Source organism: Lithobates pipiens, unplaced genomic scaffold, assembly GCF_037356315.1.
Source record: "Lithobates pipiens isolate NorthernLeopardFrog02 unplaced genomic scaffold, aLitPip1_a1.2 Scaffold_28, whole genome shotgun sequence".
Lineage (NCBI taxonomy): Eukaryota > Metazoa > Chordata > Amphibia > Anura > Ranidae > Lithobates > Lithobates pipiens.
The window spans coordinates 84,311,070-84,327,208 of record NW_027507789.1 but is presented as its reverse complement, the minus strand read 5'-3'; the positions used below and the strand labels follow the sequence as shown (position 1 = coordinate 84,327,208).

General features: G+C 43.4%; 1 protein-coding gene and 1 long non-coding RNA gene across 4 annotated transcripts in view; one reads left to right on the top strand and one right to left on the bottom strand.

Annotated features, from left to right (window-relative positions):
* Positions 1 to 16,139, top strand: part of COASY (Coenzyme A synthase) — a 639,852-nt gene that overhangs the window by 594,356 nt on the left and 29,357 nt on the right. The window lies entirely within an intron of this gene.
* LOC143935512 (uncharacterized) lies at positions 1,836 to 11,286 on the bottom strand. Its single transcript, XR_013263545.1, has 2 exons — positions 10,492 to 11,286; positions 1,836 to 4,231 (listed from the first exon to the last, which is right to left on the bottom strand). It is a non-coding gene; the product is annotated as an uncharacterized LOC143935512 (long non-coding RNA).

The following is a 16,139-nucleotide window of genomic DNA, read 5'->3' as shown; positions in this document are numbered from 1 at the left end:
TTTTTTCTTTAAAATTCTAAATGGACTTTATTTTATGTTTTGGAATGATTTTCATTGTGTGAAGATGATACAAGTTTCATAGGCTTCATATGCACGTATTTTGCACCAAAGCACACAAGCACTTTCGACTGCACATAGCTGTGAAATATAGAGCATTTTTAATTTCAAAAATATTTTTAATAATTTTCTATTTTTTCTCTTATACATATTTTTTTCAGTATTTTGTAAATATTTTTTGTTTTTATCACTTACAATTTGCACTGGGATTAACACATAAGTATTTATGTAGTATTAGCACTTTAACCACTTCAGCCCGGACCAATTAACAGCCTAAGGACCAGAGGTCTTTTTACAATTTTGCACTGCACTGCTTTAACTGGTAATTGCGCGGTCATGCAATGTTGTACCCAAACAAAATTGGCGTCCTTTTCTTCCCACAAATAGAGCTTTCTTTTGGTGGTATTTGATTGCCTCTGCGATTTTTATTTTTTGCAATATAAATGGAAAAAGACCGAAAATTTTGAGAAAAAAATATATTTTCTACTTTTTGTTATAAGAAAAATCGAATAAACTAAATTTTAGTCATACATTTAGGGCAAAATGTATTCAGCCACATGTCTTTAGTAAAAAAAAATGTCAATAAGCATATATTTTTTGGTTTGCGCAAAAGTTATAGCGTCTACAAACTAGAGTACATTTTCTGGAATTTACACAGCTTTTAATTTATGACTGCCTATCTCATTTCTTGAGGTGCTAAAATGTCAGGGCAGTACAAACCCCCCCCCCCCCCCAAATGACCCCATTTTGGAAAGTAGACAGTAGACAGTATAGACAGTATATGTGGAATTGCACCCCAAATATATTCTGCTGCTTCTCTTGAGTACGGGGATACCACATATGTGGGACTTTTTGGGAGTCTAGCCGCGTACGGCACCCCGAAAACCAATAACTGCCTTCAGGGTTTCTAAGGGTGCAAATTTTTGATTTCACTCCTCACTACCTATCACAGTTTCAAAGGCCATAAAATGCCAAAATAACACAAACCCCCCCCCCCCCCCCCCAAATGACCCCATTTTGGAAAGTAGACACCCCAAGCTATTTACTGAGAGGCATGAAATATTTTATATCTTGCCACAAGTTGCAGGAATATTAAAAAAAAAATTTTTTTTGCACAAAGTTGTCACTAAATGATATATTGCTCACACATGCTATGGGCATAAGTCAAATTACACCCCAAAATAAATTCTGCTGCTTCTCCCGAGTACGGGGATACCACATATGGGGGACTTTTTGGGAGCCTAGCCACGTACTGGACCCCAAAAACCAAGCACTGCCTTCCGGATTTAAATATAAAACGCTACCAAAAAAAACTGTTAGCGATCGCAGGGATCAGGCCTGACTCTGCGATCGCTGTAGTTATGTGTTTAGTGTTTTGTAAGTGACAGTGATCGATCAATACTGCACTTGGATGGGCTGGGCGGAGGGGCAAAACGCAGGTGCTAGCAGGTATCTGGGCTGATCCCACTAACAATGCGTTTTTTGGAACCCTAAACTGCTGGGGACGCTAGTATAGATCTGATCAGATCGGATATTGATCTGTTCAGATTCTATACCACTACGGGAGGTTTATGCTTTGCACGTGGGTGTTAGCGGTACTGGCACTAACCTAGCGCTGCCTGGGGCGACGCAGACCCTGACCCTAAAACCTAATTGATATCACCCGCCGGGTGATTGTAAGGTGTTCGTCTTCTAGATTCCCCTGGATAGCCTAGGCTGGAGTGGCTCAATGGAGGTCCCAATCGCCGGCGGTTAATCAATACACATACACTCGAGAGTACGTGGTGAATGATTACAGAGTTTAATGGGGGAGTGGACCATCTTTTATGTGGTACTCCACAAAGCCCTGCCCCGTGAGGGGCCAATCGGGTGATTTACACATACATCAACAATTTCTTAACTCATGATATTAGTTCATTCCTGAAATGTAGATCAAAGGTTAGTACAACCTCCTGACAGTTATTTTGCCCTTTCAGCATCTACTGACTGACCACATTCTTGCGTAACCAGTCCTTATCTAGCTTTGTGCCTCTCAGCAATGTATAGAGACGAAACCACAGGCAGATGTTTCCTGAGATATCAATATCTTGCATAGACCCTCTGGAGAGACATACAGATATCTGTCATCTAGTCACGCTATCTTGTATATAGTTTGTCACGTACGCCAGTATGCTTGTATGTCTTAATTCTGAAGCTATTGAAATGCAAGCCTAAGCATATTAGTCTTAGATTTTGACTAGTATATCTTTGGTAATTTCAATAGGTATCCCCTTATAGTCCTCCCTTTGATCATTCTGTGATTTACATAATGATCATTCCTTTTCTAATTTAATAGCACAGGCTTCATACTCCGAACCCTCGTGCTCTTGGTTTTTATACCATACCGTTGGATCTTTAACAATGGAAGTGAGTTTCAGATCCTCCGGAGCGGCCGTGTTTCCCTTTTTACATAAACATTTGATTATCTTATAACAGGCATATAAAAATAGAATGAAGAGAATCACAGTGGCAATTGTCATGGCAGCATTTCGGAGCCAAGATATTAATCCCCCAAAACTAAAGCTGCTCGAGAATGGATCCCAGTTTTTTCCTATGTTTCTTGCCTCTTTCTGTAGTTTATTTACCTCTTCCCTGTGTTGGGCAATAACGTCATAGTAGTCTGGGACTTCGATGCTGGTATTATGAATCCAGGTACAGCACTCATAATCCTCAGTGATCTCACAGAGGCCAGTAAAGGCTGCACTCATACTTTCTATAGCCAACTCATGTAGTTCTAGTTGCTTCCTAATTGCCCTAGTTTCTAGATTTAGTTTGGTTATGTCATCAGAATTCTTCTCCAGAATCTCATCAATTATGCCAGTGTAATTATTTAATCTTTTCATTAGGTCAATTCCCCACCCTGTCCAGGAAGGGAACCATGCCCAGGCCATATCTTTTTCTAAAAACAATTCTCGTTTATTACGGTGTCTAAGGGGATATCTAGGATGCATGCTAGCTTCAAGGAGGTGACTTCCCTTGTTATCCCCTAATACCCCCATGATAGGAACCAGGGCTGCAAGGTAACACCACCCCTGGGGTTTGGTTGGGATCCAGGGGTGACAGAGTTTGCCGCAGCATATATATGTGGTATTTCCTAGAGCTAGGGGCCGTTTTTGGAACACGTTCCTAAGAGTATCAGAAAGGCCAGAGAGCATCAGAATTGACATTAATTGGTGTATTGTAGACTTGGTACTGGAGCTAAGAAAGTCTAAAAAGGTGGCATTTAGGGTGGGATCTGAAGTATGGAAGAAAGAAGGACTGTTAAGCGATGTCATTGAAATGTTAAGTTTTGCTTGTTTGCAAACCTCGGCTCCATCTGTGGTGTTTCCCAGTTGGAAACACCAGTCTGGGAAGTGGCTTCTACCTATAATTTGGAAAGTGAGGGTTTTATTTGAAAGGGTCCTAGTAACATTCGTTAGGACGATAGGGGGTGTTCCATTAAGGAGGGGGGTAAAATTCAAGGGGACTGCCATGAGAGGGATTCTAGCTGTACTGGGATGTAGCTTGCTGCAGATCCAGCATTTCTCAAAACCGGATTTTTGAGCATAGCTATATTTGAATTTTAGTAGTAACATCTTGTCAGTCAGTCCCTTAGGTGACTCATTAACGGGTATAATACTTCTACTATGTCTTTGGCCGGGGGTATTATTCATCTTAGGTGGTCCACATATCCCTTTTAATAGACCTAAGTCTTTTGGATGATATATACAGTTGGCTATAAACCATGTGGGCAGGAATACAAGTAGTACCAGACTACCCCAGAGGCATACAGCCTTCCCTGACACTGAAGGTAAAAACATTTCTACAAGTTCTTATGCTTGTCCTTCTTCCTCGCTATCGTGTAAGGTTTCAAGGGTTAATTGTCCAATGCCTTCCTGAATCTCTTGCAGTTCCGGTAGCTGTTCGGGTGGGTCGGGTTCTCCTTCAATAGGTGGGGGGTCGGGGGTTGTGGGAAGCGGTGGGCACTTTTTCAGCCTGCTGGCGTGGATCCAGGTGTTTCCTAGGTCAGTCAGGACCGCAGTTCTGGACACCTTTTCAACCTTCCAAGGTCCAGAGTAGATTGGTCCGATCCTCTTTTTGTGGGCCAGTTGCTTGACTAGCACTTGATCTCCTGGGATGAAGGGGTGTGTTGGCTCTGTGGAGAGAGGAGAGAAGGTGACAGAAACTTGTTCGTTTGTTTCATGAAGCATACTTACCAGGTTTTTCACGTACATTTCCTGTTGGGAATAAATGTCAATATCAGTGTCTTGGTCTAATGGGGGTAATTCTATGTTTGCGGGGACTCCCATCAAAATTTCAAAAGGTGAAAGTTTCGTTCTGGCGTGGGGTGCCGTCCTAATCTGGAATAGCACAGAAGGGAGGTGATCAAGCCATCCCTTCATTGTGCCCCCTGTGGCCTTTTTCAATTTATCCTTTATATTTCTATTCATTCTTTCCACTACCCCTGCGCTTTGAGGGTGATAGGGGATGTGTAGTTTCCATTGCAGCCCTAACAATTTAGCCACAGCCTGGGTAACGGAGGAGCTGAATGCAGGTCCCCTATCTGACCAAATAGATGTTGGTATGCCAAACCTACAAATCCAGTTATTCAGCAAGCATTTTGCTGCTATATTGGCTGTCTCACCTGCACAGGGAGTGGCTTCAACCCAGCCTGAAAATTTATCGACGACAACGCACAGGTATTTTAGGTTCCCCTTTTGTTTTGGCATGTGTGTGAAGTCTACTTGTAAATCTGTAAGGGGACCTATTGGTGGGGGTAGATGACCATGTAGGCCATGCGGTTTGCCCTGCACATTGTTTTGAGCACAGGTAAGGCAACTTCTGGTCAGGAGTTTGACTTGTTTGTTCAAGGCGTTTGTGCAGAAAGATTTGGTGTACATAGTGGCTAAAGGGACGGCACCTATGTGTCCTGGACCATGAAGGTAGGAGAGAATTAGAATACTGCTTGCCTCAGGTATTCCCAATATCTTCCCCTCTTTTGACCACAGACCCTCTGGGTCTTTGGTCAAGCCAGCCTTCACCCAATACAAGACATCTTCCTCAGTGGCTAATGATTGCATTTGTGCCACTACAGATTTAAAGTTAGGACAGGTGAAATGATCCTTAAAGTACATGGACGTGGGGGTGGGCTCCTGGGTGGAGGACTGGGCTGCCTTTTTCGCTTCTCGTTCAGCTAAGGCATTTCCCTTGGAAAGTCTGCTATTATCTGAAGAATGTGCTTTTACTTTAATTATTGCCACCTCTTTTGGGAGCAAAATAGCCTGAAGAAGTGCCTGAATCTGGGTAGCATTGGAAATAGGTTTATTATCTGCTGTTTTAAAACCTCTTTTAGCCCATATTACTCCAAAGTCATGCACCACCCCAAATGCATATCTACTGTCTGTGTAAATGTTCACCTTCTTATCTGTAAATAAAATGCAGGCCCTGGTGAGGGCTTCTAGTTCAGCCACCTGAGCCGAAGAGGGGGGCAGTGGTTTGGCTTCTAATACCTTGTTTGGCAACTGGACTATTGCATATCCTGTTTGGAAGGTGGAATCGGAGGGACGGGAGCAACTACCGTCCACAAAAACATCGTCTGCATTGGTAATCGGTACGTCGGTGAGGTCTTGTCTTGGTGATGTGATAGACTCCACTCGTGTTATACAGTCATGAAACTGGTCTCGGTCTCGTGGTAGGCGTAACATGGAGTGCAAGAGACGGACGGCAGGGTTGTTGGCGGGAACATATTTGAGAGACAGATTGTCTGTGTTCATGAGGGAAATCTCATATCCACTGAGTCTTTGTGAGGTCATGTGTTGGGTGTTCATGTTCTGTATGAGGTGGGTGACAGAATGTGTGGTGTAAAGCGCCATCGGGTGTCCCAAGACCATCTTGTTGGCATCTTGTACGGCCATAGCACAGGCGGCTAAATTCTGAAGGCATGATGGCATGCTTTGAACCTGAAGGGGGAGTTTTTTAGATAGGTAGGAGACAGGGCGGTAGCCTGTTCCATGCTGTTGTGTCAAAACCGCGGCAAAAGAGGTCCCCGAGACTACACTGTATAGTTGAAAAGCTTTACCATAGTCTACCAACCCCAGGGCGGGTGCACATGACAAACTGTTCAATAGGGCCTGGAAGGCCTTAAGCCGTTCCTCTGTCCAATCAACCTGCCTAGGGGCTGTTGAGGCGCTGGCCTCTCTTAGTATGCCATCATAATGAGAACAGTCAGGGATCCACTGGCGGCAATATACCACAGCGCCCAAGAATGAGAGCAGGGCTGCCTTGTCTTTTGGGGGGCTCAGAGCTTGTAGGGCTGTGGCGCGTTTGGGGGAGACCATCCTTGTCCCCCTTTTTAGTATGCACCCCAAGTATTCCACTTGTGGCATACACCACTGTATCTTCTTTCTGGATGCTAAATGCCCGATGTGGGCTAGATGGTTCAACAGAGATGTGGAATCGACCGCACAATCTTCAGCAGTGCGACTGCACAAGAGCAAGTCGTCCACATACTGTATTAGCACCGACCCTCGCTCAGGCGTCCAAGATTTGACAGTCTCATTGAGTACCATAGAGAAGGCAGCAGGACTATCAACATACCCCTGAGGCAGGCGTGTCCAGGTTAACTGACCCGTCAACTGGCCCTCCGTCCAGGAGAAGGCAAACATAGGCTGGGCCTCTTCCGCAATGGGAATGCTAAAGAAGGCATTTGCTAAATCAATCACTGTGTAGCATAGAGAATGTGCCGGTATACATGAGAAGATAAAAGTGATGTCTGAGACTAGGGGTGGAAGTGGAATCACTTGTTTGTTAACTGCCCTTAGGTCTTGTACAAGTCTCCACTCCCCACTGGCCTTTTTTACGGGGTAAATGGGCGTGTTCCAGGGACTGATGATTGGTTTCAGGATACCTTTTGATATGTAATCATTAATTTGAGGGGAGATGCCTTTGACTTTCTCTGGGGGTAGGGGATACTGTTTTTGATATTGTATCCCCGCATCTGATCGCATTTGGGGTGCATATGGTGTGCAATTAATAAAGCCCACACTACCTTTGTTTTCTGCCCAAATTGTGTGATGGTCAAGGGAGGAAGGTATCATTAGAAAGAAACTCCTGTGTGCATGTCTTTTTGGGCTGTGTAAGTCACAAAGAGGGGAACTCGCAGTGAGGGAGCCGTCTTTGTCAAACTTAATGGTAATGTTCAACTGGGATAGTAAATCTCTGCCCATTAGGGACACTGGACAGGAAGTCAGGACAGCGAAACTCTGCATACATAGCTCTAGTCCATCCGGGGTTGAGACCGGTAAAGGCGGGGTGACGGAATGAGTAACCGATGTCCCATTTATTCCAATAGAGTGTCCCTCAGTACACAGTGGTGTGTCATACCTCTCATCATTTAATGAGCTAAAAGTGGCACCTGAATCAAGCAGGAAACACACTATGTGGTTGTCTACGCGTAATATAACTTGTGGTAGACTCTTCCATGATAGGTTGTGGCACACCAGACTGAGGGAAGGGACATACTCTAGGCATCCCTATTGGGGGTGTGTTTGTCGGGTAGACGGCCACTGCATGGGGATTCCAGGGGGAGGTCTGTTAGAGGTTGGGGTGTAGGGTGGCTGTGCAAGCGCATGTTTTTGAGATGGTGTTTGGGGAGGTGGCGGGTATTGGGGGTACCTTGTAGTGTGAGGGGGGGGGCGATTAGCAGCGTTGTACCCCCTTCCCCTGCCCCTCGGATAGCTCGCCCTCTGTCTATATGGGCACTGTGATTTCCAATGTCCCTGTTCCCCACAATTGAAACATCCTTGGTCAGGTGGGTAGGGCTGCATGGTAATGAGGTGCGGTGGTGAGGATGAGGTTTCAGGTGTGACTAGGGTTTGTGTTTGTGTCAAGGAGGGGAAAATTCCCCCTTTTTGTTCAAAGACTCCTGAAGTCTCTCTGGACCTAGCGTCCTTCATGAATTCATCTGGTACTTGCTCCGCCCATTTGGGGTTTGTGAATTTGAGTAATTGCGTCACTTTGGGATCGCCTCCCGACATGATGGTAGTAGTAAATAATTGTGGTCTGGCCCCATCTACAGCTTTCCATAGGGAGTATACTCTGGTACAGTAATCATAGAATTTCTCTTTAGGTCCCTGCTTGGCTAGGATCAGTTCTTGGAGTGCAGATGATCCTTTGTATAATTTGGACCAATGACCTCCCATGCCTTTCCAAAAGGATATCCAATCCTTATCGGTCTGGATATGGGTTGCCCATAGGTCGTCTACAGGGGCTTCTTCTGAGCTGTCTGGGTCTACAATGCTAAGAATACCTTTTATGTCATCTTTGTCAAGCCCTGTGCCTGCACTATATTTTGCCAGAAAGGTACCTGCATTTCGTGGATACTTCTTGGGATTGGGACATAGTTCTTTTATTTTGGAGAGTGTACCCAAAGGTAATGGTATATGCACTTCGGTGTTCCCTATGGTCATCAAAGGTGCTTTGAATGAGGCCCCTACTACTTCTTCCTCAGTTTCCTCTTCTATGGATAATGTCCCTTTTTTACTAATTGGACCTGACTCCTCAGTTTTGGGAATAGGTGTCTCTTTTGTATGGCTTCTTGTAGTGGTGGGGGGCAGCGATATAATCCTATCCTGCGCTTCTTTTAACACTTCCTCCTTCTTCCCTAATTGCCTTCTTAACTTTTCTAGTTCCTTTTTTAAGTCCTCCATCCTATGTTCCTCTCTCTCTCTTCCCTCCTGGAATTCCTTCTCCCTTTCTTCCAAGTCTTTCTGATACATTTCTAACACTATTTTCCTATCCACTTCTACCTTTTCTGCCTCATTGAGGGCTATTTCTTTTTGTTTTATTTCTTCCATAAGTGTTTCTAACTCAGTTCTCCTTTTCCCTATTCTCTCTTCTTCCTCCTTTTTCTTCTCTTCAAACTCTTTTATCTTTGCCTCTAATTCCTGCTTTTCGGGACTACCCACTTCTTCTTGTCCTGTAACTTCCTCCTGTCTCCCCTCTTCCTCTCTGCCCCTACTTACTTGTTCCCATTGGGCCACTTGTTGTGGTGTTGCTGTGGTGTGTGCTATGGCGGCTAGGACTACAGGATCCAGTGAAGGATATAGTTGAAGGTATGGACCTGGCGTCCCATCCTCGTTTTTTACCATAACATAAGGTGGGGGTGGACATTGAGGCGGGGGAGGGGGAGGTGAAGGGGGTGCAGGGGCTTCAGCCATAGTACTGGTTCCTATATTTGGAGTAAGCTTCGTAGTTTTATTAATATGCTTCTTTTTATATTTGCGTAGACATTTATCCCATGCATGGTAACAATCTTTCATATATTGAATATTTTCCCACTTCCCTGGAGGGTACACATTTTTGTGGATTTGGCATATTTTACTTACTTCCTGCCAGTCTTCCTCAGTACAAGGACCATATGGCCCTGGGTCATGTATCCCCAATTGCTGACACCTTTCTCGGACTTGTGTCCAAAATGGTTCTACCTGGGGGCCAGGGATCATATTACTGACAAATTCATAGGGTGATGGGGTGGCCATGGCTTGGGTTGCTGCAGAATTCCCCATCTAGTAGTTTGGGTAAAGTATGCCTGGTATGTGGGCAGAGGTGATAACAGCCTGTTTGGTCAATAATTTGTTCCCTAATGCGGGGGTAAGTTCCCTGATCTTCCAGGTCAGATGGACTAATAAAACTGTGAAGATTTACCCTTAATATACGATGAAGGGTACCTTTCCTGGTGGCGGGATATACCAAGTCTGCAAGAGAAGCCTGTAGGTCTAGTGGTCAAAAGAATCTACCTTTCATCAATGCTAAGAAAAAGTAAACCTAGCGGCAGCGTGAACAGGCGGGTGCTACCTCACTACAATCTGGTTCTTCATACTCTGTATTCATTTAACAACAGTTGGGTTTATTCAAACAGATATCCACTCTATATAATTATATCTTATACAACGTTAATACTCTATATACTTACGCTTGCACCTAAAGAGAAACAGACATATTTTTATGGTTTAAGATTTCAGCTTTAAAACTTTACATGTACATTATCAAGTAATCACATCATGATGCATTTCATTATTTATAGTGCACTTTAAAAGTTCTCAAGTGGGCATCCATTTAGCCAATCCTTATGTCACGGGCGTATATGATACCTCCCGTGTTAGAATATAATCATGAATATCTCTCTTAGTTTATAGTCGGACCAACCTAGTCAGACTCCTCAGTACCTGCGAACCCTTTTCACCCCCCAAGGGACCAGCCTAGTCCGTTGCGAAGGCTCAGTTTATATATATATATATATATATATATATATATATATATATATATATACAATTAAATTTCTTATAATGGTTGTTTGGACAGGTCAAGCATAAACGCCAATTACCATAAAAAGAGGTAAAGGTGTAAATGACTTACCTGTGCAAACCCCACTTCTGGTACCAAAACTGTAAGGTGTTCGTCTTCTAGATTCCCCTGGATAGCCTAGGCTGGAGTGGCTCAATGGAGGTCCCAATCGCCGGCGGTTAATCAATACACATACACTCGAGAGTACGTGGTGAATGATTACAGAGTTTAATGGGGGAGTGGACCGTCTTTTATGTGGTACTCCACAAAGCCCTGCCCCATGAGGGGCCAATCGGGTGATTTACACATACATCGACAATTTCTTAACTCATGATATTGGTTCATTCCTGAAATGTAGATCAAAGGTTAGTACAACCTCCTGACAGTTATTTTGCCCTTTCAGCATCTACTGACTGACCACATTCTTGCGTAACCAGTCCTTATCTAGCTTTGTGCCTCTCAGCAATGTATAGAGACGAAACCACAGGCAGATGTTTTCTGAGATATCAATATCTTGCATAGACCCTCTGGAGAGACATACAGATATCTGTCATCTAGTCACGCTATCTTGTATATAGTTTGTCACGTACGCCAGTATGCTTGTATGTCTTAATTCTGAAGCTATTGAAATGCAAGCCTAAGCATATTAGTCTTAGATTTTGACTAGTATATCTTTGGTAATTTCAATAGGTATCCCCTTATAGTGATCAGGGGGTTAAACCTTTATTGGGTAATAAATGGTGGGTGCCCTGATGCTATAAAAGGCAAACTAACTAACCAGAGTCACCCGTAACACTTATACGGCGATCACTGGTGAAAGGGTTAACTAGGGGCAATCAGGGGGTCCAAATTTTTATTAGGTAGTATATGGGGGTCCCTGGCGCTATATAAAAACCTGACAGGGAACCTAAATAACTAACTGGCTAACCAGCGTCACCAGTGACACTTATACTGTGATCACTGGTGAAAGGGTTAACTAGGGGCAAGCAGGGGGTTAAAACCATTATTGGGTAGTATATCGGGGTACCTAGCGCTATAAAAACCTGGCGGTGAACCTAAACAAATAACTAGCTACCTAGCGACACTAATGCAGCGATCAGAAAAATGATCGCTTAGTGACACTGGCAAAAGGGAGTGAAAGGGTTAACTAGGGGCAATCAGGGGGTTAAAACCATTATTGGGTAGTATATCGGGGTACCTAGCGCTATAAAAACCTGGCGGTGAACCTAAAAAAATAACTAGCTACCTAGCGATACTAATGCAGCGATCAGAAAAATGATCACTTAGTGACACTGGCAAAAGGGGGTGAAAGGGTTAACTCTAAGGGCATTCAGGGGGTTAAATCTTTATTGGGGGTGGTAGGGGGCTACCCTGGACCTAACACTAACTGCCCTGACAGTTTTTACTTTTACAACTGACACTGAATGCAGTGATCAGTAAATAAATGATCACTGCAATCAGTGACACTGTGACTGGGGGGGAGGGGGGGCGGGGGGGTGATCGGGGGGGTTTGTGTGCCTATGTGTTATTTAGTGTCAGTGTAGTGTTTGGTGCAGACTTACTGTGTCCTCTCCTCGTAGTCCGGTCAATAAGACCGCCCCGAGGAGAATGACATCACTTCCTCCCTGCCTGTGTATACAATACACAGTGGGAGGAAGCTTCTCATTCGCCAGGAGCGATCGAGAGGGGATGGCCAGAAACCAACGGCCATCCCCGGATCGCTCCTGAAGCGAACCGGACTGCCACATCCAGCGGGAGGGGGACCGATCGGACCCCCCACCCCCTGGAAGGCAAGCACGTACATGTACGTGCTTGTGCCTGTACATGCCATTGTAATGACGTACAATGGCATGCGGCGGTCCTTAAGTGGTTAAGAAGGCTGGTAATAATTTTAACATTTGTAATTCATATGTAGTATGCATTTTATGCACTGTTACAGGAGAGCGCCATAGCTACCACCTTAATATTCACAGGTGGATTTGTTTGCTTTAAGAGAAAATGCTCAACTCCCTCACTTCTTCTCTTTGCACGGAGACAGCGGATCTCTGGGGATAGATGCCCTGGCGCACCCCTGGAACTTTCACCTGGCTTATGCCTTCCCTCTGTGCCAGCTAATTCCCTTGGTATTGAAGAAGATACAAAAGGAAAAGGTCATCTTGATCACTCTTGATCACGTTCTGGCCGAAGAGGGTCTGGTTTTCGTCCATCCTACCGATGTCTGTCAAACCATTTTGGCACCTTCCCCTCAGACAGGACTTGTGACTTCATGACCCAGTGTGTCACCTAGAGGTAGACAAGTTGAATATCACAGGGAAGTATCTGAGGAGCAACAGTTGAAAAACAAAGGGTTTTCAGAACCCCTGGTGTCCACTTTACTCGCCAGCAGAAAGAAAGTGACTAGAGATATCAACGTTTTGGAAAACGTATAGTTGGTGTCATTCAGCAAACCGAACTGTAGAAGATATTGTATTGATTCTGGAAAGATGGCGTAGATAAGGGCCTAGCAATTAGCACTCTTAAGGTGCAGCTGGCTACCCTAGGGGTATACTTGGAGCAACTCATTGCCTCAGTCCCCTTGGTCACAAGATTCTTTGTCACTTACCAGGTCCAGGCCAGTCCCGGTAAACCTTTTACCAAAATGGGACCTATCGGTGGCCTTACAAGCACTTACAAAGGACCTGTTTGAACCTTTACAGGAATTATCATTAAGGAATTTGACCCTTAAGACTGTTTTCTTAGTGGCAGTTACACCAGCAAGAAGAATTTGTGAGATACATGCTCTTTCAGTAAAAGAGCCTTTTTTTTTAACCCTTTTCCACCGAGCATACGGAGATATGCAGCCCCAAATACCTGGGCTTTTTTCCGGGGGGGGGGGGGCGCATATCTGAGTACATGTTTTCTGGCCGGGATTGTGCCGGTTCTCATGCACGCAGCGAGGAGAACCGTGTGTCAGTTACACCTTTGGGTCTCGGACTAATGATTGACAGGTGGGAGAACCCACCCCCAGTCATGTGATCACTGTGACAGCCAATCACAGCTAACACATGAATGGGAAGCCTGTCAAACAGCTTCCGAGTATCTTTCTCCTCAGATCGTTTTGGAGGAGAAATTGATACAGTTGAGATCTTTCTCAGAATGGAAAAAAAAATGGAAAATAAGTTATAATCAGTCCACAGGTCTCAGATTAGGCTCTGATCACCCCTGTTAGCATTAGTTAGGTTAGGTGCAGTGACAGCTTCAGTTCAGTAATAGTGACAGTTTCAGTTTAGAGTATTTTGTATTGTCATTGTCACCACTAGTGTCAGTAGTCTTAGCGTTGGCGCTTGTCACAGTTCATCTCAGCGTTGGCGCTTGTCACAGTTCATCTCAGCGTTAGCGGTTGTCACAGTTCATCGGTGTTAACGCTTGTCACAGTTCATCTCCGCGTCAGCGCTTGTCACAGTTCATCTCTGCGCTTGTCACAGTTCATCTCTGCGCTTGTCACAGTTCATCTCTGCGCTTGTCACAGTTAATCTCTGCGCTTGTCACAGTTCATCTCTGCGCTTGTCACAGTTCATCTCTGCGCTTGTCACAGTTCATCTCGGCGCTTGTCACAGTTCATCTCGGCGCTTGTCACAGTTCATCTCGGCGCTTGTCACAGTTCATCTCGGCGCTTGTCACCGTTCATCTCGGCGCTTGTCACCGTTCATCTCGGCGCTTGTCACCGTTCATCTTGGCGCTTGTCACCGTTCATCTCGGCGCTTGTCACAGTTCATCTCAGCGTTAGCGTTTCGGTCACCAGTGTTTTATTAAAAAAATTATATATTATATATGTATGTATGTGTTTATATATATATATATATATATATATATATATATATATATATATATATATATATATATATATATATATAGTTTTACATTTATTACCGTTTTAGTGTGTGGGGTGTAGTTTGTGTCTGCGCAAGTGTGAGTTAGTGCCTCGGCCAGTATCGGTGTTCCTGTGAGTGTTATTGTTAAGGTCAGTGTTTTAGTAAAAGAAGTTCTAGATTTTAGTAACAAAATGGTTTACTTTTGCATAGTTTGGGGTCTGTAGAGTGCCTAAAAAAATAGCAAGTAGGTGGTCTACTGTTGAAGAGGCATATGCCCTCCTGTGCTCGGAGAGTGAAACTGAGTTGGGCTCAGAAGATGAGGATTTCATCTGTGACAGTGGAAGTGTCACTTCAGGCAGCTCTTCCGACTATGAAAGGTCTGTTACTAGCAGTGTGATATACAGATACTCAAGCGCTGATATGGATAAAATTAATCAAAAACCTATTACATATACTGAAATTAGCTGCACCAATGTAAATGATCCCTCAATAAACAATGTAAATTAAAATAAATATTAGTGCGCTAAAAACCTATTTAAATGATCAAAAAGTTAAATTAAACACAATATTGTGTCTACACTTCACATGGACTTATAGGGTACACCCTATTCTCGTATCCATAGAAAAGTGTCCTTGTGCATAAATATGTGCAAAACATACATAAAGTGCCCAATGTGCATAAAGGTGCAGTCTTAATATGTAGCCACTTACGTAAACTTCAAAATTTTCCATCAACAAAATTAATTAAAGTGCTTTAAGTGCTAAAAGGTGTTTGCAAATGGTACACAAATTGCTAAACAAAAATACCAAGAAAAAAATACATGTAGATTTTCCCTACACAAATCCTAATTGCACATTGACATCACATATTGTATGGTATGTGGGCTTCATACAATCAATGATAAGATGCTCTTGTGCATACAAGGCGCCAGAATATCAAACAGAAATAGTATCAATGAAAAAAAATGAACTTTTTCATCTCGTATCAAACAGAATGATATCAAAACTTGTTCATCTCATTAGGAACACCACTACTCTCTGCGAACAGCTCCTATTTATTCTATTGTACTGCAGTACTTCTTGGCATCATCCGTTGATCTTTTAATGTTAATGCATTTCCCCTCCTTGTTTTGATATCATTCTGTTTGATATGAGATGAAAAAGTTCATTTTTGACTGATATTTCTTCTGATTGAAATCTTGGCACCTTTTATGTACAAGAGCACTTTATCATTGATTGATACTATTTCTGTTTGATATTCTGGCACCTTTTATGCACAAGAGCACCTTATCATTGATTGTATGAAGCCCACATACCATACAATATGTGATGTCAATGTGCAATTAGGGTTTGTGTAGGGAAAATCTACATGTATTTTTTTCTTGGTATTTTTGTTTAGCAATTTGTGTACCATTTGCAAACACCTTTTAGCACTTAAAGCACTTTAATTAATTTTGTTCAGGGAAAATTTTGAAGTTTACGTAAGTGGCTACATTAAGACTGCACCTTTATGCACATTGGGCACTTCATTTATGTATGTTTTGCACATATTTATGCACGAGAGCACTTTTCTATGGATATGAGAATAGGGTGTACCCTATAAGTCCATGTGAAGTGTAGACACAATATTGTGTTTAATTTAACTTTTTGATCATTTAAATCTGTTACTAGCAGGCAGCAAGATGATGTACAGGGTAGCACCCCATCAGTTGCACAGCAGTACGCCTCTCAGTGAATACCAGCAAACTCTTTCACCCCTCAAATACCAACATTTACAGCTTCACTGGGCGTAAATATCAATGTTGAAAATGTTGGCCCTGTGGATTTCTTCAAGATATTTGTGGATGACGAGTTCCTACAGCACATGGT